The following is a 25,020-nucleotide window of genomic DNA, read 5'->3' as shown; positions in this document are numbered from 1 at the left end:
CGGTGCATGATGTCTATTTTCTCAGATTTAGCGGAGGATAGATTAGAGATGTTCATGGATGATTTCTCTGTGGTGGGAGATTCATTTGAGCTTTGTTTGGTAAATTTGAGTATGGACTTGAAACGATGTGTTGAATTCAATTTGGTACTTAATTAGAAGAAATGTCACTTTATGATATAGGAGGGTATCATTCTTGGGAACAAAATTTAAGCAAAAGGGATAGAGGTTGATCGAGCCAAGGTTGAATTTATTAGAAAACTACCACCTCCTATTTTAGTGAAGGGAGTGCATAGTATTCTTGGACATGCTAGCTTTTACTGGTGGTATAAGAGAATTCGAGAAGGTTGCAAATCCACTTTGCAAACTTTTGGAGAAAGAAGTGAAGTTCTCCTTCGATGATGATTGCTTGAAGGAATTTGAATGCCTTAAAAAGGAGTCGGTCGAGGCCCCTACTATTATTACACCGGACAGGTCAAAACTGTTTGAAATCATATGTGATGCAAGCAGTGTTGCCCTTGGAGATGTATTGGGACAAAAGAAGGACAAATTATGTCATCCAATATATTATGCCAGCAAAGCACTGAATGGAGCGAAAAAGAACTACACCATCACTAAACAAGAACTCCTGGTTGTAGTGTATGCTTTTGAGAAATTCAGGGCTTACCTACTTGGGACCAAGGTGGTGGTCTACACTGACCATGCAGCATTGAGGTATTTGATGGCTAAGAAGGATGCAAAACCAAGGCTGATTAGATGGGTGCTGCTGCTACAAGAATTTGACTTTGAAGTCAAAGATAGAAAGGGTTGTGAAAACCAAGTTGCAAATTATTTTTCTAGAATGGAAGGTGAGCAGACAGTTATTGATGAAATAAAGATAAATAATGCATTTCCTGATGAGGAGATCTTGGTTATTGCTATGGAAAAAATACCTTGTTACGCTAATTTGCAAATTATGTTCTAAGTGAGGTCATTCTAGAAAATCTTTCTTTCTATCAAAGAAAGAAATTCCTTCATGATGTGACACATTACTTTTGGGATGAGCCATATCTTTTTTGACATTGTGCTAACAATATTATAAGGAGTTGTGTGCTAGAAGTGGATGTATTGTGTATATTGGAAGCATGTCATACTTCCCCAGTTGGAGGTCACTATACAGGTGACCGAACAGCTAGGAAGGTGTTGCAGAGCAGCTACTATTAGCCAATGTTTCATAAGGATGCTCATGAGTTTGTGTTGAAATGCGACCAATGTCAGAGGAAGGGGTCTATTCCAAAAGACATGAGATGCCTTTGACTAAGATACTTGAAGTGGAATTGTTTGACATTTGGGGCATCAGTTTCATGGTTCCTTTTGTAACCTCATATGGGATAAAGTATATTTTAGTTGATGTTGATTATGCCTCGAAATGGGTCAAAGTTGTTGCTTTGGCTGATAATGAAGGAAAGAGAGTTGTTGCTTTTCTCAAGAAGAACATCTTCTCTCGCATTGGAGTACCACGTACTATTATAAGTGATGGAGGATCTCATTTTTGCAAAAAAGTATTTTGAGCTGCCCTAGCAAAATATAGGCTGAAACAGCATAGAGTAGCCACTGCCTATCACCTACAAACTAGTGGGCAAGTGGAGGTGTCAAATCGAGAGATTAAAGCCATCCTAGACAAAATAGTGAATGCTAGTTGGCAAGACTGGTCTCGAAAGCTTGATGATTCCTTGTGGGCATATCGGACTGCTTCCAAGATACCCATTGGTATGTCACCATTCCAGTTCGTCTATGGAAAATCATGCCACTTACTAATAGAGCTGGAGTACAAAGCTTTATGGGTACTTAAAAGGTTAAATTTAAGTTGGAAGGAGACAGCAGAGCTAAGACTGGGACAATTGAATAAGATGGATGAATTCCGTCTCAGGGCATATGAAAGAGCAAACCAATATAAAGAAAAGATAAAGAAGTACCATGATTGGAGGATCGAGAAACGACATTTCCAAAAAGGTGACTTGGTGCTTCTGTTTAATTCCCGACACAAATTATGCCCAGGTAAGCTTAAATCCAAGTGGTCAGGCCCGTGTAGAGTTAGTCAAGCCTACTCATCTGCAGTAGTAGAACTTGAAAATGAAGATGACAGTATCTTCAAGGTAAATTGGAAATGAGTCAACCTTTTTATCAGTCCAAAAGACTCAATAAAAAGTATTACTACTATCTATCTCAATAAAGTCTGAAGTAATCTAGCTAGCTGAGTCGTGCCTTGGTGTTAAAATAGGAGCTATATGGGAGGAAACCCATGATCCCTATTTTTTATTTACTCTGGGTATACCCTAACCCTTAGTTCAACTTTTTGTATTTTAAGTTAAGGGTGTAGGGTGAGTTGTTGTTGTAACCTTTTGTAGTTGACTAGGAGAAATACAAGTACCTGAGGCAGTTAACATGGTTATGTTATTTTGTGAAAACCTTTCAAATGGTCTAATTATTTAACTGTGTGATTTGCATCTAATTGTGACCACTGTACATCTTTGTATGGTATTAGTTCTAGTGACTTGATAACCATTGGTAAACAATTTCATGAACTGGATAAGTAGTAACTTGTGATACACTTGTGTGCCATATGCGTGTGAGATTTTACTTAGTCCCCTTTGTATGTTCAATCCAGAACTTGCCCGATTAGTCTTACCTAGGTTGAAGGATAGGGATTAGGAATGGATCATAGGCCATTTTTATATTAGCCTACTTTAGCTTAAATGACCTATCCTGTATGCATAATATCCCTTGATCCCAATTTTGAGCCTGAATAGCCTATTTCTTTTTACGATACCTATCACCGTCCCATTTATAGCATAATGAACCTATTTTGGCCCTGGTCCTCCTTGGACACTATGCACCTTGACTTAGGTAAATGGCCTAAGTTGAGGGTGGCTATCATAGGGGTGTGTGATGTAAAATAATTATGAAAAAAGGTAAAATAAAAGAAAAGAATAAAAAGTTGGGTGCGGTGGAAAAGAACAAGAAAAGAAAAGCTGTGAAAAAGTAGAAGTGATTGTAAAAAACACCACACCCATCATGAATATGTGTGATCAAGAAAAGAGAAGAATAGAAAAAGGTTAATAAGTGAGACCCCAGAATCTAGTGTAGTGTCAAGGAGGCTTAGTCACTTTAAATATCACCGAGTATCATAACAGCCTCTAGCTTATATTACAAGCCAAAGAGAAGACCTATAGTGATCCTAACTAACCTATCTAAAAATCTTGGTAATGAAAATTAGGACAAGCCTATGGTATTCGACATACATTGATTGGAACTTCATTCTGAGAGTGAGTGTCTTTTGATTGTCCCCATGGTTACATATGTGATGTCTATTATAAGTGAAGTAGGACTTCTTTGAAGTGAGGGGACACTGGTTACGTTGCTAGTTGCTAACTTGTATGGATAGTGTAGTCTTGGTACATGCATGGTTGTTATTGCTGAACTGATGCCATATCTTAATTCCTGTTTATTGCATTATTGTTCTTCAATAATATACACAGTTGTTTTTAAATTAATTGACCTTGGAGATAGCGAAGATGATTTGAGATAATATGGATGGTTGACTGCCGAATGTACTTTGTATACTCTTGGTTGTCTTTTAGTTGCTTAAGGACAAGCAACTGTTTTAAGTTGAGGGTGTTGATGTGTGAGCAGATGCTAACATATTTGAGGCTTTTAACTAATAATAATTACAAAGTCTTAATCAAATTTTGTCGTTTTTAATTGTTTTCTCTTTGATATTACAGTAAAAGTTGAGATGTAAGAGAATAAAAAATAATGGGAGGAAAAGAGTTTATTTCTGAGCAAGTAGAGAAGAAAGTATAGCTGACAAATTGTCTAGTAAGTCGTCATCCTTATGATAAGCTATCAGACTTTCTGTTAGGCTTAGATAGAGAATGAACTTCAGCTGGAATCATTGATGACATCTGTGATAGGCCTTCAGAAGTATGATAAGCCGTCAGTCTCATCATTAGGCTTAGGCAGGGAATGGAGTCTGAAGTAAAAAAATGACGACATCTCTAATAATTCATCACATTTCTGATAAGTGGTCTTATCTTCAGCCCAAGGCAGAGATTAGCAAAAGTAAAGAAGAGCTGACGACATTCTTGATAAGCCATCAGACTCCTCATAAGCCGTCAGACACGTCGTCGCCTATCCAAGAAAATACTATGATCTACGACTTTGTTTCCATAATTCGGCTGAAGTATTTAAAGCATATGTTAGGGTTTTCTAATCATCGGGGTATTGACGTTTTGAGCATTATTCTCTCTAGTTTTCTAACTTTAACAAGACAATTATTTTTAGAGAGATTATTACAATTGTTTTTGGGATTTTCTACTGGATCAAATCTGAGAAACTCTTGTTGCTATTCATCTTGCTGTAAGATCATCTATCTAAGTATGAAGTCAACTTTTTGTCTTGCTTATTTTATTATGAGTAGCTAAATTCCCTTAATCCGAGTTGTGGGATATATGGGTTTAGGTTTTTAACGTAACTAAGTGTTCAAGATTCAAACTGTGGTAGGAACTTCTTGTTAATTCCATAATTTTACATGCTGACTATTAGATGCAAACAATAGGCCTCACTTACTGTTGATATTCTTGAGATAAGAAATCAACCCTAGTAAGAAGTGAATTATCAACAGGGACTTGGAAGCATTAAACTTCCATTTAATAATTAATATTGTAACAAGATTAATTAGCTTGAGATAACATCCAGTTATGAAATATAAATTCCCTAAGCTCGAGAGAATTAGGTGGTTAAATGTCTAAATAGGTTGATAAACATTTAGACATAACCTCGATAAGGATAGTCTGTTGTTCCTACCTACCACAAGAATCTTGAACCGTTACTAACATCTATCAAATCCCAACACCTATAGTGAACATAACTCTGGTTTCCCTTATCATATTGATTTCAAACACTGAATTGAGAAGTAATTATTTCCTACCTTTCCAAAACCCCCATTCATAGGAAACCGCTAACTATCAGTTGATTAACCCGCAGATAACTTAGACTCAAATAATATTCTTTGTGGGATTCAACCCCAACCTAGTTGGGTTATATATTGACAACGATCGTTTACATTCTTGTAAGAGAGGTGTGGTTTGAGCGTTATCAGCGGTTGCGGAATCTTGGTCGATGAAAGACATGGATGAAGCTTGGAACTTGGTTCTGAGCTTTGACCAATGCCTTGAGATAGATCCGGGGTCCATTTCGAATAAATATGATATGTAATCATATAATTTTTTACGTTTCGGATGCATTGGCAAAGTCAGATTTTGCATTTAAGGTAGATTTTGTAAAGTTTTCACATAGTGGAAAATTAGGACCAACAAAGTCTTCAAATTGAGAAAGTGGTTCAAGGAACTAAATGAACCTCCATGGAAAATCTCTATCAACTATGAAATATTATGGATAATGACCTAAAGGGTCATTACATTTGAAGCACTAGATGTTGTATCTCTAAGATAAAGATCAAGCAGACAAATCAATTGAGCAGAATCACTATGACTTCTTACCTGACTGCTAGTAGATGGTAGGGGAGACAGTGGTTGATAAATATAAGTTCCATCGATCATCTAATAGTACTATGAAGGTATTGGCATGGTGATGAGGGTTAACTGTGTCACAGTAGAGCCGTGAGGTTGGCCTATATGCATAGGTGCTTAATATGAATGATGTAATGGCCTAGAATAAGAGGGTCATTCTAGAATATCATCTAACCAAAGCTCTGATATATGAATACCCATGGATCATTTATAAGGTAGAGGTACCTTTTACGTTAGGCTTATTAGTATCAGCCTTTTATTACCTTTATCATCCTTTCCTACCATTTGAATTATTTAAAGCTAAAAAATAGTTTTTCAAATGTCCCTTTGTTAAGATTGTGGAATTAATTATTCTGTGCATAAATAAGTAAACTAAACAACACTTAAGCAAAGAATACCAATTCTTTTGCAAGAATAAAATAAAAAAAACTTGAATTTCTCAAAGAATTTCAATAGGTGAAAGACTTTGATTCATTTGTCGTAACCTAAATAAGGCTATTACATATGAAATTTTAAAAACATACAATAAAAGTAATATAAAGAATAAATACATCACTAAATAAAAATAATGTATACAACTAATAAAGAGATATTCCTCGTCTCATGAAGATTCTCCACTAAAGCATTCACTAGCCTCTTCAGATTTTCCTCTTTTTCAACCTATCCACCTCTTTAGAAATATTAACTTCTTAGAAAATATATTTTGGATGGTTTAAATTATCCACTAAGCCAATGTAAACTAATTGGAGATTAGTCTATATTTCATTTTGATAGGCAGTCTCTAAAACATTCTAAACTTCCACCCACCCTATAGGCTTGGTTTTTATTATAGCCCACTAATAAAACTTATCCTTGTGCAATGGATAAGGAGCATACTACACTTGTTTGGAATTTTGTGCAATAAAAAAGTGCTATATGTAGTTTTGATGATGAATAGCTAAACTACAAGGGAAAATGTCCTTGGTTATGCAAGTTACAGTATAGTTTACATGCAACTTCTGCAAATTTTTGTCATCTTGTCAAACAAACTTGTAGGTTCTATTATATTCTATTTTGTTTAGACTTGGACAGCTAGTCCAATCATATTCCATTGCTAATCATCACCCAACTTTAAAAGGGAAGAGAATCTTATTTAATAATGGACTTTTTGAAAATTCTAAATAAAGAAAAAAGAGGCAGCAAAACCCCATTCCATTACTCCTTAAGCTCTTAGCGTTATGAGTGCTTAAACTTCAAAAGTTCTTGAGAGAGTGCTGAATTGTAAGTGAACTACTTATGCTATAAGAGTAGTGTTTTTTGAGAGATATGCTAAGGTAGAGTTATCCAAGCATTGTTGCTGATTAGATTTAATCAGTATAGAGAGTCCTTAGAAGAGTTACCAAGTTGAGCTTGTAGTAGAGTTGCTATAAGAAAAAGGAGCCTAGAGGTAGGTTGAAATCTAAAATGTAATCTGGAAGTTGATTATAGTTGATTTCATTGATGCTTGTGAGGGAAAGACATGGTTTTTCCCATATTATGGTTTCACATTTAAAATCTTATGGTTCTTTCCTACATAGCTTTTTTTTTCTAGCACCTTGTAATTGCTTTACTTTTCTAATTGTTAAGAATGACTCTGAGCGACCTAGTCCCTCAATATGTGGTACAGCCTCCAAGGATTCAACAATTGATATCAGAGTATGTTCACTCTAAAGCCCTCAAGGATTTAACAATTGGTATTAGAGCTAGTTCATTCTAAATGGTTTATACCTAGAGTATTATGATCATAATGGCTTCTTTAAATAAACTAGGGGTGGAAAGAAAAGAGCAATAATAGAGAGATTCCTTATTGTGAAAGCTCTATAAAATGATCCAGGTGAGGAAGAACTGATGTTACATTTTTTGCAACAAAAAAATTTCAGAGCAAAAAGAGGAGTGGTCAGTGTGGCAAGAGAAATGGTAAGAATTAAGGTTGTCACAGCAATGATTGTATTAAGGATTTCATGCTAAACTATCATATGCATAGGGATGGTAAGGTCTAAAAATTATGAAAAAGGAAAACTACGACTGAGTATATGGTAAAGAGAGCTCTGAAAGCATGGGAATATTCCTCTAAGTAAACCTGGTAAACATGAAAAAAAAAGCATAGCTTACTGGGTCTAAAGAGAAGGCTAAAAATGATGCTGGAAACAAGGCCTCCAAACCTATAAGAATTTATTAAAACAAGGGGCACATCATATAAAATGGTCAAATCTTGATAAGAGCTACAATAATATAATTCTTATATGTTCTGCAGAGGTATATACAGCTAAATGAGATGGAAAGGAATTCCTACCTTAATGAAGCAAAGAATTGTGCCTATTTCTAAAATAAATGGCAGATCCCTAAATAGTTCTAAAAGGAGGGTATGATGAGATTAAAAAGGTTAAGGAAAATAGTGATTCAAATCAACAGGATCTTTTCTGTGACTCAGTGTTTCCACTAAAAATTTGTCTATGACAACAAAACAAGTATCCATGATAAATTTGGTGTATGCTAATCTAATTTAGCTTTATACCTTTGCTTGTATACCACAAAGGAACAACCTTGGAAGAAAACAATTGAGGCAAACACCAATAGGAAATTCAATCAAAAGGAGAGGGACCTGGTCCTAATTTGTAGGATAGTACCAAAACAATATGCCTGATAGATCATTAAATATCTGTGAGAAAGGGTCGCATGTCTTTTTCTACCTGAAAAAAAGCTGTCAATCTAAAATCAATGTGAACAATGTCTTTCAGCCATTAAAAGTTTCTACTAAAAAATTCCTCTCAAACAGTCATTGCGTCGACTATAGATTTAAATCCTTTTAATTTATCCTCTTTACAAATAATTCAAAACATTTTTCATAAAATATAAAAATTGATCATTCATCCTGTCACTCTCTCAATTAAAAATTTTCAAAAAATTAGCTGAAACACAATTTATTTCAATCCCTATTAAAGAACTATTCTCAAATCAACCTCAAGATCTACACAGTACCTTATCCTTTAAACCTTCTTCTAATATGTCTGAAACCTTTAGTGAAACTATTCCAATCAAATCTCTAGGTTCCACTAAAAAATCTGATGATTTAGTCTTAAAATTTTACCTAAATCAAAGGGTTGACTCACTAAATGACCTCAAAACATTTCATTCAAAAATTTCCTCTTCCACAGAAAAACCAGAGCCTTTTAAGCTAAATCCTATATTTGTCCAACTAGTTGATGAAGAAATTCATGTAAAGAAAGAAAATCCATATACCATCATAAACTGGCTATCTGAGAATTTACTTTTACCTAGACATAATCTTAAGGAATGTTCTGCTGATGGGGAAGAACAAATAGCAGGATAAATAGAGGATTTGAAAAGGTATAGGGAGGTTATTCTACCTTCAAACAAAAAAAATGAAGAGGATAAGAATGAACCACTTGTGAAATTCAGTTAAAGAAAAAGGGAAGTGATTGATACTGGGATACAAGTTCCTAAGTCTCCTCCTACAAGAGGGTCTAGAGAGAGGGTGTTATCATATGACATGAATAAAAATAGGTCCTTTTACTTGAAGTGATGAAGCTCTGCTGAAAACAGGAAAAAGCACTTAGCTATAAAAGGGAAGATACTCTCTGAGGGAACTGGTCCCTAAAGGACAAAATTATGGAGAATGAATAGCTCGGGGATAACTCGAAGCAAAAGAGAAAGTTAATAAAAAGAAGACTGGTCCTAAAAAAGCAATGATTGCTCCAAAAATTATTGTCTGGAAGAGTATTTGATCTAAAAATTTATGAAAAACTTTGTATGGAATACTTGGTGGAATATGTGAAACACCAAGGATGGTTGCACCTCCTGGAAGAATCAAATCCTATGCTATTTGAGAATGAAGTCATGGAAGTTTATTATACCATGAAGTTCTCAGAAGATGAGATACGTCTTACCAGTATAGTTCAAGGAAAAGAGATATTCTTGTATGAAGAAACTCCACGGAGAATCTTAGATGTACCAGTTATTGGTGTGAGAAGTGTGACAAATCAACAACCTACTACAAAGTTAATGATTGAAGCAATAAAAGTTGGGGGAACATCGATAGCAATAATGAAAGCGAAGTTCTTACAAAATAAGTATCGGCTGTTATTTGGGATAATCAATAAGGTCCTGCTACCAAGGTCATAAAAGAAAATAGTTGCCTCTAATATTGATCTATTATTTATCGAGTCTAGAGCAAGTTTATGTTAATTAACTTACCTAGTATTATGATAGAACACATAAAGAAGGTAATTTATGAAAAGGAAGGAAAACATGGAATTCCATATGGATATTTCCTAAGTAAAGTATTTGGTCACTATAGGGTAATTGGGACAAAGGGAACACCAAGAATAGTCAAACAGAAATTTAGCCTAACAAATTGGTTGAAAATGAGTGCATAAAAAGGAAATTGGTTATTGTATCTCAAGTGTTAGAAGTTGTGGCTGCAGAAGAAAGTGTAACTAAGAAAAAGGTGGAATTACAACTTGTGTTATCAGCTAAGGACACTAAAATAATACATCTAAAATTGTAGAATCATAAGTTGACTTCTGAGGGACCAGGTTCCACTGAAAAACTTGCATAAGAAAATGCAAATCTGTAATGCCTCAATTTTCTAAACCGATATGCTATACGGTGCTCATGACCCTGAAGGACCACAAGCTAACCCATGACTGATATCGGTACCTGTAAACTGCATAATATCTCATAAAATATATGGAAACATGAACTGTAAGGCAATAAGGTTCAATACTAATACATATTTGAAAAATATGGTAAATAATACCACAATGGATCATAAATACTGAAGTCTGAACATCTAATTTAAAATGTAGTCGGAAAGCCTCTAACTGAATTGAATAAGGAGTTGATGGGACATGTCCTGAACTAACTCCAACTACTGAAATAGAAATGAAATCATCATGTCCTCAAAGGATGAGGACTCACGTCTAACTCTGACTGCTAATCCTGGAATCTACTACTGATTTGGAGCTCATGCCTCTGAACCTATGGTGTAACATAAGAGAAAGCACCATAGCGCAAATATGTCAGTACGTCTGAATGTACTGAGTATACGGGTGAGGCAGGCTAAATGCAAAGGGTTATATTCATAGATAATACTGACTGATATGGACGTGAGAGTACATACATGCATATATAACTTTAACTGAACTCGTGAAGATATGGACTACTAAGTCTGAATACTGACAACATGAGTGTACTGATAATGAGATTCTGAAAGACTGAGTTTACTGATATTGACATGTAAATCACTAATAAGTGATGGATCTAATACTGTATTACTGAATACTAAGAGACTGATATTGAATTACTAATAAATGAATGATTGTTTCTGATAGTTCAAATTATGAAGAACTGGTCTGATTGACTGTATCTGACAGTCCTAAAGCTGAGTACTGATAGCATGAGTTCTGATAACTTTTTTGATTGATATCATAAGTGACTATATCTCACATTCCATAAATCTGAAGAAAATTATCTGAGTTCTATTCTATTTTTGAGTTAACGATATCTGACAGTCCTGATATACTAAAATCTCAAGAGCTATCTAAGTTCTTTACTAAGACTGGGTAGCTATAGCTGACAGTCTTGAAATATGTAACTGAAACTATGGGAAGTAGTTATCTAACCGAAATGCCCCAATTATGCTATAATAGCTAAGCTGGGGTCCAATCTCTGCCTCGACTGGAGGGGTATCAATACCGCACCACTGGTAAGGACAGTTGTGAGAACCCTATACTGGCAAGTACTCAATGAGAATGATGGAAACCCTAAACTGATGGGTTAAGCCACCTCATCAACCCTAATCTGATGGGTTATGGTGTCTCAACCTACGCTAGATACGTAGTTCTGGAACACATGAATGACTACTAAGAATCACACCCTGAACTGGCGGGTGAGTTCCCATCCTTGGGTTTACTCGGTGCTAACTTCTACTCCTATCTGAAGGACACAGAACTGAATAACTAAGCTAAACTGAATAACTGAACTGAACTGATTAGCTGAACTGATACTGATTAACTTGACTGATACTAGCGGTATTGTTTAGCAGAGCTAAACTAAGTTTACTGGATTCCAATGATTGACGGAATGTACTGAGTTCTAAGGACTGGTTGAGAGTACTGAAGTTACTGAGATTGACTGTGAATACTGAGGTTGCTGAGGTTACTGAGCACTGAGATTACTGGACTACTGAAATTACTGAGATTTCTGTGTTTTCCTGAGTCACATGACTGACTGAATTCTATAGATCATGGCTTGACTGAGAGTATCGTGAAAACATGACATGGCTCTAGGCACACAACTATATTTTTTGGGTACAAGTACCCCCAGGACTCAATGGAAGAAAACTGATACAACTTGAATTTCTTGAGTACACGACCATCAATAAAAATCCATAATACATGAGTGGGGGATTTCATAAAGTACATGGTCATCATAATATCTATCATGAATAGGAATGCTTATAATCAAGTCATAAATCTCATATTCTAATATCATGGGCATTCCGAAAACATATACTATTCATAGCAATCACATGGAAACCATTCAAGCATAAGGAAACGGCAACATGTAACGTTTAGTTCATATTGTAATGATTTAGGGACATTGTACTTCATGTATTTATTCAACATCTCAAAAATGGTAGGGAAAACATGGATATATTTTATGTACATAATTGATATCTCCTTTATCATACATGCTTTATACCACAACAATAACAACACATAATTTGCAGGGAAATTCATATTAGAGTGTATGACTAACATGAACTTGTTATTTAGATATCATGAAATCATGTAAATATGATGTTCTAACATAATAGGCATTTTATGGAACACCTTGCATGCATTCTTTAAGGCATAAGTGGATTTTATACTTGCATTCTATCAATCTATCTAAAGATCATGTTTTTTAACTAACAACATAACTTTCATGAGATATATAGTAACGATACTATTATATAGCAAAACAAACAAGCATCAACATGGGTATGATCATATCACCACAATCAACCAAGCTTTGGCATTTTAAAAATTGATTATTGAACTTCACGGACGAAAGGAATCCGTGGATAAACACTACGCATATCTTGGAAGGGATGTTCTTGATGATTGATGGAGGAATTTCCTTGAAATTGGATCTTCAAGCTTAATTATGCAACCCTAGTTGTTTTTCTCTTTTAGTGCTCTTGGATGATGAGCTTTGAGATGTTAATAGGGTTGTAATGTGTTTAGAAGCTATATATTTCGTAGGGTTAAGTTTAGGGATGTGTAAGGAGTGTTAAAAGACTTAATTACCCTTAAAATAACTAAAAACGGAGTTTTTTTGGCATTGAAACTGACTTAGGAGGCGCCTAACCAATCGCGTAAGTTTGGTTGGGCGGCACCTAACCAATCGCCTATCCTTAGTGTCTCCCACGAAAATGGGCATAACTTTTCGCTCGGGTATTGGATTAAGGCAAAATTGGTATTGTTAGAAAGCTAATTCAATTATATACAATTATGTCGGTAGAAATATGCATAAATACCACATTAAAATTGAGTTATACTAGTTCGAAGATGACCCTTGTAAAATCAAACACTAAAACTTGATGGATTCAAAAACTCTTAGCTTGTATTACCTTAAGTGACTCATATGAACATGCTTAATGTATCATAAGCTATCTTATCGCTAGTATACTAATTGTAAGTCATGCACTAAAGTGCTACTCATAGGATAGGAGGTTTCATATGTAGGAAAAATGGTTCGTCTCCTAGCTTAGAAACATACGGGGTATTACAAAATCTCAAAGGGAAAGATGTAGAATTAACTGATAAGGTTCAAAGGCTGAATGTTGAAGTAAAAATCCTCTCCAATAATTTTCAAATGAGGGTGCTTTTAAGGCTACTAAAATGGACATGCTGCTAAAATCACTTTCCCCTAAACCTCCGTTTACCTGAATCTTAGTGTGCCTGTCTCATGTGCCAGCATGTATCGTGGCCCTTGTAAATAGTTATTTGATGTTTTATTAGATGTATTGAATTTGTGCTAACAATAATGAATAAATTTCTTCCCGTGTGCCTTATTTGTTTCCTTATCTTAAGATTTTCTTCATGAGTAAATTAGCTTACACTTATTTTTACTTATGGTTTACTATTAATCCTTTTTGGTGATGTCAAAAGGTAGAATACTGACTTCATATGTAAGTACCTGGTAGCATGGTATCATAGCACAGTGACAAGGATAAGTGTCAGTGTGCAAATACATAAATTGAACGTGCATGATGACAGGGGAAAGAAATACAAATGTACAAAATGAAGGTGCATGATAACTATACACAAATTGAAGGTGCATGATGACAGGGGGAGTTATGCAGTGACAGGGGGAGGAAATGTAAATGCACAAAATAAAGGTGCATAATCATAAGGGAAAGTTTTTGTTGCCAAATGACAACAAGGGACCAGGTCCATGTGTTGCATGATGAAGGAGAAAGCATGATGATAGGGGGAACATTCATCATCAGATGGTAATCGCACTAATTAAATGTGATGAATATGCACTGATGCTCAAAATTGTATGGTTCAATTTGTCATCATCAACAAGGGGGAATTTCTATATGTAGTTATGATTTTAAGCAGCTAAACTACGAGTGACCAGGTCCCTGGATGTGCAAGGTATAATATAGCTGGCACGTGGCTTCTGTACAGTTTTTTCATCTTGTACGACAAACTTGCAGGTGCTATTATGTGTTATTTTGTACCTACTTGGAATGCTGGTCTAATGATATTCCATCCCTAGTCATCACCCAGCTATAAAAAGGAAGAGAAGCCTCTTCAATAATTTCTTTTTGAAGATTCTAAATTGAAAAAAGAGAAGCAGCAAAACCCCATTTCATTACTCCTTATGCTCTTAGCTTTATGATTGCTTAAAATGTAAAAGTTCTTAAGGGAATGATGAATTGTAACCAAAATATTCATGTTATAAGAGTAATGCTTTCTTTTTGAGAGATTTGATTAGGTAAAGTTATATAAGAATTGTTTTATATTAGATTTAATCAGCAGAGTGAGTACTTGATAGAGTTACCAAGACGAGTTAGTAGTGTAGTTTCTATAAACAAAAGGATCCTAGAGGTAGGCTAAAATCTAGACTTTAATCTGTAAGATGATTATAGTGGATTTTGTTGATGCTTGTGAGGGTAAGCTATGGTTTTCCCCATGTTGGGTTTCCACGTTAAAAATACTATGTTTTTATTTCCTGTATAGTCTTTATTTTTCCAGTACCTCAAAATTGCTTTACTTTTCTAATGATTAAGAATGACTTTAAGAGACCTGGTCCCTTATTGTGTTGTTCATCCCCCAAGGATTCAACAAAAGGGATTGTAAAAAGGATCGTCCTAGTGTGCTTAACATCAATGATGTTATGCTCCTTAAGTATCTTTCTTCCCTTTGTCCTTGGATCAAACCCCTTACATCAAAAGGGTACTATCTTTTTAATTGGCCAACTGGCATACTCTGTGTCTACAATATCTTGAATTATGCCAAACTAATTAACATAATTATTATTCTTAACCTAAAAACCATTATTATTTTTTTCCTTGTCTTGGAGTGTTCCTTAGAGAAAATTTTAAACCCATTTAGTATGTATTAGGACATTGTACGAGCTTAAACTATTCCCAAGGAAATATCCTTCAAGAACTAATTATATATGGTTATATTTGGAGATTGGTATACACACACACACACATATGTTGAAAAATGCATAAACTCTTTTAATTTGTTGTGATATTGATAAAACACCTGATATGTATAACATGTTATATTTGAGTCACACACTTGATTTTGATGTAATTGAGCCTTAAATGAATTGAAGATTCATTTTGCAAACATAACTAGTTTCCACTATGAAATGAGTTAGTTGAATAATGCATAAACTCTTTTAATTTATTGTGATAATATTAAAAATACACACCTGATATGTATTCCATGTTACAAATGACTCATACACTTGATTTTGGAGTAATTGAACCTTGAATGAACTGAAGAATCATATTGCAAACATAATTAGTTTCCACTATGAAATGAGTAATTAAGTCTTAAATTTAAATATGTAATATCCTTACATTGGAGTAATTAAGACATACAACAATGCTGATTCATGCTCCTTGTCAGTGAGACAGGAAAAATTGTTCCTTTTTTCCTACTACCTAATTGATTGAAGAATAATATTTGTTGCCGACATGGATTATTCTAATAGCCTTAGTATCTACTTTGTTTGTTTCCCAAACAAGCGACTTGATTACCAAAATAGTAAGAACAAAACTGGGATGTTTCTCTAGAAATTATGCTTCAGCTAAAGATCCTTCCACCCCGTAATTATTTTTCGGATTGTCTTTTGTCTCATCAGACACATGCATGACTTTATTGAGCAAGTTAACAAAATAGTTCTTTTCAATATGCATGATATCAATATTATGTCTAAGTTTATTATCTTGACAATAATCTAACTCGAAAAATATACTCAACTTAGTTCAATTATGTGAAATGCCATACCATCAAACTTATACAATGGTTCCATGCTAATCGTTGGAAAATCTTGAACTCTCTCCCAAATTTCATGTAAACTTAATCTTAGATGTGGACCATTAGGTTCAGTTATTTTATTTCTAATTGCATTCATGAGTCTCCTAAGCTCTTGATCAGGTGGCAAGAAATAACGTTGACATATAAACCATGAATTTTTGCCATCATGTTTCAATGTGAATGATTTTGTATTTTACATGTAGTATGGACAAGCTAAATTTTGTGTCATCATCTACCTAAACATATCCCATAAATAGAGAAATCATTAATAATCCACAATAGATAAGAACGGAGATTGAAATTCTATTTAAGTGAAACATCCCAAGTTTAAACCCCCTTATGACATAATAATTGCAGCATCAATCAAAGGTTTCAAGTAAGCATCTATCTCAATTTTTGGATTATATGGGATAGGAACAACATAATTTAGAAATATGAAACTACGCAAAACCCGGTCTTATCGTAATAGGCATCCCATGTCCAACCAGGACTAGGGACCACCCCCTGTTACCCAACCCAATCACCTATATCCAGCCTTAGATGGGTTAAATTTCAAGAATATAAAAAGATAGAATGAAATTCTCTCATCAGGAATCTGGGATAGTGTCACAACCATAACCGACCCAACCAAGTCCACCCGTACCAAATTGACCTCCCAACCATACCAACTAAACCATGGGCCATAAACCATGAAATAAAATAAGAAAATACCAGAACATAATATAATTAATCCAAAAATGTAATATGATGGAACAACCAACAATATCATCTAAGGGTGTAATCCCCAACACCAATACCAATACCATGGAAAACACTAATACAGATCCTGCTCATTCCACCTCCAGAATTATTACAAAGCCTCTACCAAAAAGAGAAAATAAATCCAGTTGATACATGACCCCAACCATGTCCAATACCAATATCCTAAATAAAGTTAAAATGTCTAATGATGTTTAGTGTATTTATGCATTCTAGCGCTACTATTCTAGTCTACTTAGCCTTATTTTGAGGATAATTCATGTGATTAATGGGGTGAGAATGATATAAATGAGAATTTATGTGTCCAAGTATGTGTTTACAATGTTTAATGGTGGATTCACATGAGTTTTGATTAAATTTGAGCATATAGAGGTAAACCAAAAAAACTAGTGTAAATAGCTTGAGCTAGGTATTTTTCTAGTCTATTGTGTTGGGTTATAATGTATTTTAATGAGTTACTAAGGTTGTTATTATGTATTTATTTGTGAAACAACTTATTTATAATGTTAAAAGGTCAATTGGATCAATAAAAGAGTCAAACCATAAGTTAAAGCTCAATGTGAATTTAGCCTATGCTTAGGTCATGTTTCTATATGTACTATTATGATATATGAAAGATTTACAAGCTTCAAACAAAGTGTAAACAACTAAAAAAGGCTTGGAATGAATCACAGAAGCACAAAACACAGCTTGACGCCAATTTAGATACCTGAAAAGTATTGGGAGAGTATGGGCACGTGAAATTGAATCTTCTTACGTGATACACATCAATGGATTCATAAGGAACCCAAAAGAGTGAACCAATGTAAAGTCAATATGTCGCATCAATGTGCTCAAGGAGATAATTGATGCAGCTCGTCACTGGGTTTGCAGACTACCTGAAACTGTTTCCCTGTTCAACAAGGCATGGGCTATTTCTTCCACTATAAATAGGATGTTATTAACATTTTTTTACTAACTTTTGGACATCCTTAGAAGACATTGAAGGCTACACAACTTATTTTTAGGGTTTTTATCATTCTTTTATTTTAGTTTCTTTCATGGTATGTATCATCAATCTAAGGGATTGGAGGAAGAATATTACCATTAAAGGATAAAAATACCTTTCCGAGGTGAAGACTAAGATCATGACTACTTTCATTTTGAATTAATTTTTTTAAAATTTCTCATCATTATTGGTTATTTGTTTATTCTTGTTTTAACTATTTTAAGGATTCCCACTGTTACAATACATCAATTGTCAACCTTGTTATCTCAGGAGAGAGAATAGGGAGATAGAAAATGGTAATAAGAAAAGTATAGTTATTGTTTCTTTATAAAATAAAAGATTTGAATTAGTATCTAGGACAGGGATGTACTTGGGTACCTTACTTGATTCACACGTAGTATGATATTTATAAAGAACTTAAGTGAACTATTACATCCCCGCTCAATGATGTAGTTGTAAGGTTTAACTTAGGTAAAGGATTAGAGGTTGGAAAACCATGATCATGCAATTAACCCAATGAATCAAAAACCAATATAAGCGATTTAATGAATGAAGTTCAATAACATAGTAGGATTGTTCGTAAACCTTAACCATGGGATTTTATCCATAGATTGTCCTAAGTCATTATTTTTTTTGTATTAGTTTAGTTTCTTTTTAGTTTACAATTCTTAAACCTCTTTATTTACTTTTTCATAATTATTAAACTAGAATTGGATCGGCGGCGAACGCAAGTCCCTATGAGATCAATACTTGGTATTTTTGGAGCCACTTTATTACTTAATAAGACAACTATACTTGCATGTGCGCTTGGGAACTATCAAGTTCTTGGCCCCATTGTCGGGGACTTGTTATTAGTCAACTATCTTATTTTTAGTTTTTCTATATTGAGTTGTAAATAGTTTTTGTTTAGTTTCATTTTATTTTTCTTTATTTCTATATTTCTCACACTCTTCTCGAGATAGCAATCTGGGATAGATGATTTTTGAGAGATGGAAATTCTTGTTGTTTTTGTGGAGGACAGCACCTTGTGGCTTATTGTCCAGATTTTTATGAAAGTACATGGACGGAACCTTCACAATATGATGTGGATAATTTAAGGAAGTTTGAGTACTCGAAAACTAATATTGTGGAAATTATTACGGAGACACCACTGCCACCATATCTACAGTGGATAAGCAAAGAAATATATGGGGAAGATATTATCCAATGTGTAGAGCAAACACAAGAATCGCAGCCACTCGATTGTCATCTTTATCTTGAGACTGAAATTGAGAAGCTGAATACAGGTGAGCGTGTAGTAGATTGTGTAACTTATGAAATAGCATTTCTTGGGCCGCATTAGAATAACTTTTCTACATTATAGTTAGATGATGTCTTGTCTGTGGAATCATTTAAAATAGTGGAAGAGTGTAAAGATGAGGAAAAAGAATCCTATATTCTTGATTTTACTCTGGACAAGAAACATAAAAACATGCCTCACTTCAAGGCTGATTTGCTTACCATGCATATTTTATTACTCGGTTCATTAATCTATATACCACAACCCTATGAGCAAGGCAAAACATGGATGTGATATTGGGGGTGAAATTTATATCCTTAAGATTGAGAAAAAAATTGATATGGGTCGTGCCGCAACACTAAATTAGGCGCTTCTTGGGAGGCAACCTAAGCTAAGGTATGTTATCTTTTTAATTTTTAGTTTTTATTTCATGTAGGTTTTATTTTTTGTTGAGTCGCAGGTTAATGGGAAGTTTGGGTATCATAATCTAGAGCTTGAAGCATGAAACGGATTGAGTGTGGGGTCCCATGGATCCCATTTATGTGTAAAGATGCTACTAGCTAGGCCTAGAGGCCTCAGGGAGTATTTCTATCTCTTACCTTTAAATTCACTTTGGAGACAAAGTAGATTTTTAAGGGTGGGGTGGGTGAGGAAATTCCCAATTTTTGGCTCAATTTAATAATTTTTAGGTTAGGAATAAGTGAGATATTCTAGTTGGTGCTATTTTTTTTATCATACTATGCAAGTGGGTTTATTGGTAAAAACATGTTAATTGAGTGAATTGCTATTTTTGAGACTTTTAGGCTCAAGTTTGTGACTCTTGTTTTTTTTTGGCTTAATTTTGAATTCGTGCTATTGTTCGGTTGGGAGTCTATGATGATCCTAATTGAGCAATGTGTGTGTAAGGTTTTTTGTATATTCCTTGTTGCATATGATGCCTAGAACTTTCTTGGTATGTGAGCAAAGCGAAATAAAGAGTGTGAGTTTAGGAGATGATTTAGGCATTTCTTTGATAACCTTGTTTTTTATCTTTTAATTGTCCTACCCTTGTGCATTATCCTAGTTAAACTCATTGAACCTTTAGTTTTTTCTTTGGTAACCTCATATGTAGCCTAATCCCTTCTTTAAAGATCATAATTTGATCCAAAACGCTCCTAAGTGCTTAAATGAAAAAAAAAAGAACAATTTTGAATTAGTAAGGAGTTTGAGAAAATTGAAGAAGAAAAAAGGTGAAATTGATGCCCCAAGATAATTGTTATTGGTGTTGATAATTGATGTGATGTAATTGATGCTAGAAATATTTCCATGGTTGAGTAAAAAAAAAGAAAGTGGTAATAAACTATATGCCCACCAAGTGTTTGTGAAAATGCTTAAAAGAGATGGGGGAAAAAACAAAAGATATGAGTGAATGAAAAAGTGTAGCTTGGTTGTTAGTGATTTGTTTTAAATGTATGATGTAGTTTATTAAAGCACTTAGAGAGGTTAGTCACTATTCTTGGACAAAATAGTTCCTACCTGTCCCTTAGACTATATTACAATCCAGAAAAGACCTATTTGATCCTAGGTTCATCATTCGAATATTAGCGGAGAATGACACTAAGGGCAAGCCTATAATTCATTATGTGTAATTTGTGAATTCTTTGTGAAAGTGAGCGTAGCTTGATTTGTATACCCATTATGACAGTTGCTTTATTGTGAGTGTTTATGGATAACTCTCTTATTATGAGGGCACATGTTTGATGAATGTGGGTGATTTGTATGATGTCTTATATTGAGAAATATGCATGAGTTTGCCATGAATTGAGTAAATTCTTGAAGCTAGGAGGTTTTTGAGTAGGATTCTTGAGCTTTGAATTGTGTATAACATGCTTAGTGTTGTAAACTTGCATTCCATGTAGTCATTATAGTGCTAGATTGAATTTCTTGCATGTAGTAGATGTGTAGATTATTTCAAGATCATGATTCTTTTAGTTAAGATTTGTTTAAGGACGAACAACGCTTTAAGAGTGGGGTGGGGATGTTGGGTGTATTTATGCATTCTAGCGCTACTATTGTTACCTATTTAGCCTTGTTTTGAGGATGATTCATGTGATTAATGGGATGAGAATGATATAAATGAGAATTTATGTGTCCAAGTATGTGTTTACAATGTTTAATGGTGGATTCACATGAGCTTTGATTCAAATTGAGCATTTAGATTTCAACCGAGAAAACTAGTGTAACTAGCTTGAGCTAGGTGTTTTTCTAGTCTATTGTGTTGTGTTCTAATGTATTTTAATGAGTTAATTAGGTTTTTATTATGTATTTATATGTGAAACAATTTATTTATAATGTTCAAGGGTCAATTGGATCAAGAAAAGAGTCAAAACAATAAGTAAAAGATCAATGTGAATTTAGCCTACGCTTAGCTTGTGTTTCTAGTTCATCATTAAGGATGTTGTGTTGTTTTGTCTCTAAATTATTGTGTTTAATGCTATAGGATTATTTTTTTAATCTACTATTATTATATGTGAAGGATTTACAAGCTTCAAATAAAGTATAAACAACTAAAAAATGCTTGGAATGGATCACGGAAGCACAAAACACAGCTTGATGCCAATTTAGATACCTAAAAACTATTGGGCGAGTGTGAGCATGTGACAAGGAATCTTGGTGAGTCCAACACATAAATTGATTCATAAGTCACCCAAAACATCGAAAAAATGCGAAGTTGACACATCGCATCAATGTGCTCAACGCAATAATCGATCCGGCGCCTCACTGTGTTCACAGACAACCAGAAACTGTTTCCTTGTTCAACAAGGCATGGGCTATTTCTTCCACCATAAATAGTACATTATTCACGTTTTTTTACTAAATTTTGGACATCCTTGGAAGATATTGGAGGATAAACAACTTTGTTTTAGTGTTTTTATCATTCCTTTATTTTAGTTTCTTTCATGGTGTGTATCATCAATCCAAGGGATTGGATGATAAATATTCCCATTAAAGGCTAAAACTCCCTTTCCGGGGTTAAGACCAAGATCATGCCTACTTTCATTTTGAATTAATTTTGTTTAAATTCCTTATCATTAGTGGTTGTTTGTTTATTCTTATTTTAACTATTTTAAGGATTAGCTACCCTTAGAATACATCAATTGTCAACCTTGTGATCTTAGAAGAGGGAATAGGGAGATAAAACATTGGAATAAACAAAGTATAGTTCTTGTTTATTTATCAAATAAGAGATTTAAGTTAGTATCTTGGATGGGGATGTACTTAGATACCTTACTTGATTCACACGTAGGATGATATTTGTAAACAACTTAAGTGAACTGTTACATCCCCTCTCAACGATGTAGTTGTAAGGTTCAACTTAGGTAAAGGATTAGAGGTTGGGAAGCCATGATCATGCAATTAACCCCATTAATCAATAACCAAGATAAGCGATTTAAGGAATGAAGTTCAATAACATAGTAGGATTGATCGTACGCCTTAACCCTGGTCTTCTATCCATAGATTGTCCTAACTCACTACTTTTTCCGCATTATCTTAGTTTCATTTTAGTTTACAATTCTTAAACCTCCTTTTTTACTTTTTCTTAATTGTTAAACTAGAATTGGATAGGCGGCAAACGTAAGTCCTTGTAAGATTGATACTTGGGCTTTCTTGAATCCACTTTACTACTTGATAAGACCACGTACACTTAAGTCTGCGCTTGGGTGCTATCATCTAACAATATCCATAATATGAAATAATGCCTTCTGAAAGGATGGAAGCTCTCCACTTCAGTCCAAATGTTGTCTCCGAGTCAATCACTATGTAGGAGGAGTTGAACGGACGGTTTCTGTATAGCATGGTTATACAGCCGCTAGTAGACAGGTTAGCGAGTGACCGCTAGCATGAATCTCAAGATAAAGATAAAATAATGCCAGCTATAAAATAAAGTAAAAACATTGATAATTCATAAAACCATACATATATACATTCCGTAAAAGAGGATTCGGGTTTAGCATATATTTAAAACCTTTACCTAGGTTGTGTAGCATAGCTGTCCTAAACCACCCATGGTCTATTTGGGTTCAGCTCCCCTTGTTTAAAGGGCACCAGTGTGTGTATCCGCATGACCAGAGAAGTATCCCATGGTATGACTAGTACATCCCCTAATAATGTAACATCATGCACATGGTCTACTAAGACTAATCCTCATATCGACAAATACGATTTTCCAGTTTTTGTCCCCGGGACCGCCACCTTCCACGGCTTTACTATAGATCCCACTAATAATGCTCAATTAAAATAGTTTTCAAATAACTAACCAATCTATTTACCATTTTATTAACCAACACCAATATTAGTGATATTGTCATACTACCCCTTACTTGCAAGTAATATCCATATCAAACCATTTAGGTTAAGGGGACTTTCAAGTGCCCTTCCATATACAGTATTAAATCACTTTGGATACTTCCATGTTCCCCACAATCATAAGCATTTATCCTTTAGACTTTTTAAACCATTTAAACCATGTATGATCCCGTTACTAAGTTTAAAACATACAATAGTTCCATTAAAAGAAGTCAATGCAATGAACATATCTATATAAGAATTTTATCAAATACACTTGAAACATAATATAACCAAAACTAATTCTAAAGACCATTAAACCATTAACATACATTCCAAATGTCCAAATCCACCTTAAATGCATATAAAAGAATAATTAAAATCATAAGAAACCATAACCAAGCATTTAATATCAAAACTCCCAACTAATAGTTAAAACGAAATCATGAAATAGTAAAAGCATGAAATCAATCATATAAAGCATGAATTTTTTTGAAATTACAATGAGGGAAGAGAATCATGATTTATATGGAATAATGTAGTGAAATAAAACACCAATACAATCCCCAAAGCAATCCTCAAGATGAAACCCTAAACTTCTTTCCCAAAAAGCTCTTGAGAGAATTATGGAGTATTTTGAAATAGGTTATAAGTGTTAAGAAATAAACTAATAGGGTAAATAACCTCCTAAGTATATTAGAAGTTATAGGCCCTAATTAGGTTAAGTAGGGAAATTTCCAGAATACCCGGACTTAAGTTGCACAAAATCCCATCATAGGGATACGACTAGAGATACTAGTCGTACAACCCCAATATGATCGGTACCCATCACTCATATCCAAGCCTCAACCCTTGGATCAAATACCGTCAAATATATGACTCATCCAACCAAGTAATAACCACAACATAAGATCCATCTACATAACCTATATCCCTGGCAGAATTGTGATGCCCCAAAAAAAATTTCTGTAAAGATCTCGAACGAAAATGTGTTAAATTCTATTCTTTATCATGATTAATAATTTTTCAATATGGAATTTATAGATATGTGACCCGTCATCGCGTAGAGCATCAAATAATATTTCCAACGATATATGGATCATCCAAAACGGACGCTCGATCGATGAGTTATGATCATTCCGATCTAACCGTGAATACTGGTGAACAGTAAATGTACAGGAAAAAAATACTGAGGCCAGGCGAATTTTAGGGTCAAATTAAAATGATCATAACTCTTTGTACATAATGATCTGGGTGAGCTATTACGTATCAAAAGAAAGATCTGAAAGTCCTCTTTCCAATGAAATTGGTTTCATCCAATTTGGCCATCGAACCAAAATGTTATGGTCGATCTACTTCAGCCTATCAAAACAGTCGACCAAAGGAAAGATTTTACATTATTAGATTTTTAAAGGTATTTTGTTCATTCCCACTCCAATCCATCCGAGTAAACCATGGATTTAAGTCCATTAAGAGCATTCAATAGCTCATTTTCTCAAAAATTTC

The sequence above is a fragment of the Capsicum annuum genome, chromosome 3, assembly GCF_002878395.1.
Source record: "Capsicum annuum cultivar UCD-10X-F1 chromosome 3, UCD10Xv1.1, whole genome shotgun sequence".
Classification (NCBI taxonomy): Eukaryota; Viridiplantae; Streptophyta; class Magnoliopsida; order Solanales; family Solanaceae; genus Capsicum; species Capsicum annuum.
Note: the sequence above shows the minus strand (reverse complement) of the source record.